We start from the raw sequence: 3713 nt of genomic DNA on the forward strand, positions 1-3713 counted from the left end.
AGAGAAGAAAGAAAATGTAGAGGGAGAGGATGGCTCGAGCCCAGCCATCTGACTCTGCCATTCCAGGGGACGTCCGTACACTTCTCACAAGAGGAACACTGCTAACGTTCTCATGATAACGCAGATGATGCTCACAGATGGCGGGTCCCCCACAGCATGGATTTTTGAGCCATGAGCATTCTTATCCCCGTGTTCCTCAAAAGAAAAGTCTGGTCTATGGCAGGAGTTGGAGGCTGGGGACTGGCCCGGGAAAGCCATTAGGATTTCCGTCGGAATGCCCAAGTGCAGAGCATTGAATTTCAAGAGCAGACACATCTCAGTGATGCCTTTTCCACATATCGCCTTCCAAAAGCTGCCGGCTTCCAGAATGCAGCAGGGGCATTTCGGCACACAGGAGTCGCTGCCCCCGTAAATGGTACCACGGGGCCCTGTAAAAACCATGTTTTCGTGCTAATGGATGTCTCTTGTAGATCAAAGACCACCGTAGGAAAGAGTTCATGACCAAGGACGTTGTCTTAGCTTAGGCATCTGTAACAAAACACCACAGGGTGGAGAGGGTCTTAGACCACAAGGCGTTTATTTCTCATAGTTCTGCCGGCTGGAAGTCCGAGGTCAACACTCCAGCACATCTGGTTTCTAGAGCGCACCCTCTTCCTGGCTTATGCATGGCTGTCTTCCCTCTGTGACCTCACACGGTGGAGAGAGATAGGGACCTCCATCACTTCCTTCACTTAGAAGAGCACAAATCCCATCGTGGTGGGGCATCCTTATGACCTCATCTAAACCTAATCACGTCCCAAAGGTGACCCCACTTCATGGACAGAGATAGGGACCTCCATTGCTTCCTCCACTTAGAAGAGCATGAATCCCATCATGGCCGGGCATCCTTATGACCACATCTAAACCCAATCACGTCCCAAAGGTGACCCCACTTCATGGAGAGAGATGGGGACCTCCATCTCTTTCACCACTTACAAGAGGACGAATCCCATCATGGGGGCGGCATCTTCATGACCTCATCTAAACCCAATCACGTCCCAAAGACCTCACTTCCTCATACCATCCCATGGAGAGGTAGGGCTTCTACATACGACTTTGGAGGGGACACAATCCAGTCCATCACATACATATTGTCAAAATTCTGGTTCAAGGTGAGAATTGCCACTTCATGTAGGAACATGGAAAAGCAACAGCTGATATATGGCAAGATGCCCAGGCATCCATCAGGCCACATGGCGTTGGACTCCAATGGACTCCTGCCAATACTGAGGTCAATACCACCCCTGTGCTCCAAGCACATTAGAGGTAGGTACAAGCGCTCCTAGCTGGTTGGCCGACTCTTCATCCTCTTCCCTTCCAGACCTGCACCACAGTGCAACAGTGAGCCAACAGGTGAGGTTAAGTCAACCGACATGCGTCTCTAAACCTTCTGTGTTCAAGGAACTTTGTTGGCGCTTGTGGAGATTTCACGAGTAAAACATGGTTCCTGCCCATGGAGTTAACCACCCAGGAAGCCTGCAATGCTGCCAAGGCCAAAGGCAAAACAGAAGGATTAAAGACACCAAAGTATGGATTTTTTAAAATTACAGAATCACAGAGAATCTGTCATGCTGTATTCATGCATTTGTTGTATAAGTGGTGGACTGACTCAATCAACATGTTTCTTAGCAGAATTGAACGTCATCGGGTCGTTCATTCTGTTCACGCGTTCCGTGGAGCGCCCAGCGTATGCTGATCTCCTCACCAGCTTCCAGGTTTCAGAATGTTACCGTTTAATTAGACGCGGGTAGGTAATTCACCAGAACTAAGCAAAGGGCCAGGTGGATGGGCAGGAATGTTGGGAAATGCCATGAGGAAGTTGGGGAGGAGATGATCAAGGGAGGGGCTGCAAAGAACAGACTCGAGTCAGTACCTCAAGAAGAGAACATGCAGGGACATGGGTCAGAGAAGAAGACGGTGGGCTCTCCACCAAGTCCTCAAAACCAAGGGTGCTAGCAGATGCAGCGTTCTTGGGACCGTCGGGGAAGACCTTAGCATGGCAGGAACCACCCATGAGCAACTTCAGAACTTGTTCTGAGGATGACGGCAGCCCTCCCTGTTTGGGTGACCCACTGGAGATCTAGTGAAGAAGGAATTGGTGGAGGAAGAGGCTGGCACAAGTATCAGAAGGCTAGACATGAGTACCCCCACCAAGGCAGCTAGAGAGCTGGGCGTAGGGGCCCACCCATTCTTCTGCGTCAGGATCCGCTGGACTTGGCCACCCGTTGACTGTGAGGTTCCACAGAAGAGACACATGGCTGGGGGGATGATGCGAGTTTCCAGTTGAGCTGAGTAGAGGGATAGCAATGCCATGAATAGTTTTATAAGAAGATGTTCTGGGGACAACACTTTTATAAATCCAATCAGTGGGTTTGGGGCACTGCCAGAAAGAGAATCCCTAAAGCTAGTCCCTGAACAATATGTCAACACATATTGTTGAAGACGAACACTATAGAACAAGGGAACCAAGCCATTTAGGAAACACTGCCTACTGCCTACCTACCCCGTGGGCACTACCCTGGCAAGGGGCAGAGAGGTATCCCGGGACACTGTGCTTCTTAGGAGAAACTGAGGCAGCCCAGACTCCATGCATCAGGAGCTATTCAGCCCCAGGCTCGTCTGTAGCCACCTCCTCATAGTCCCTGGCACAGTGCTGGGCACGCAACCGGCTCTACCAGGACTTCTGGAATGTTCCTTCCCTGGCTGTTGGCACTTGGACACTCATTTTTTTTCTCTTCACAGTGGCTCTATCCTTTTGCCCCAGGGGGGTAGGAGGTCCTCCGCTGGTGACTGCACTCACCTGAGCCATTCCTACTTTCCTCCTGTCTGATTCCTTCTGGAAGGCAGATGGCCCTCTCTTTCCTCCCCTTCTGGGTTATAGACGCTGGTGCTTTTGCCTCTGCAGCTTTTGCCCTCTCCCCATGTCGTTCCCACGTCCCCCAGCTAGCACCCCGAGGCTCCCCACACTTCCCCGCCCTGGAGGTACCCCCGCAGGCTTGTCGGGCGGTAGGAGCGCAGTCCCACCTTTTTGGCAGGAAGACTCTGGCGGCTGGAGAGAGGCGGGCGTCCAGGAGCAACAGGAGAGGCGGGAGGGCGTGGCCGCGAGTCTCACGTTGCAGCCCGGCCTGCAGCCGGGGGCTGCCGGCGGGGCGCAGCTGGTTCCCGCCTGCACACGGGTGCAGAGAAGCTGCCAGAGAAAACTCCGTCCCGCCCGGAGGAGTGCAAACCCTGCTCCTTCTCCCTTCCCGGGAAAGGAAGAAAGCCTCCTTCCAGCCCTGCTAGGAAGAGCGCTCCGGGCACGGACTGTGCCCCGCGGCTCGCCGCGCGCTCCCTGCCTCTCCCCCTGCCCCTGGTCCCCGGACTGCCTCCGGGACCAGGAACACTCTGTCCCGAAGCCGTGCGCACTGGGCCGCGGCCGCTCTTCCAGCAGGAGTGGGCGAGGCGTGCCCTCCCGGGCCGAAGCGCGATGAAGAGGCGCGAGGAGGGCTGAGCGCAGAGCGCGCGGCCAGGGTCCCTTGGCTCGGGCCCGCGCCCCGTCTCCCCGGGGTGGGGCAGGGCAGGGTGGGGGTGGGCCGAGGCGTGGACTCGGGGAAGCCTCTCGGCGACGCGAATAAAAGGGAGCCGGCTCGCCGCGCCGAGCTGGGAAGCCTCGCTGCCTCGCCCCCGGCCCGGGA

Source organism: Ursus maritimus (genome assembly GCF_017311325.1).
Source record: "Ursus maritimus isolate PB19 chromosome X unlocalized genomic scaffold, ASM1731132v1 scaffold_X1, whole genome shotgun sequence".
NCBI classification, from domain to species: domain Eukaryota; kingdom Metazoa; phylum Chordata; class Mammalia; order Carnivora; family Ursidae; genus Ursus; species Ursus maritimus.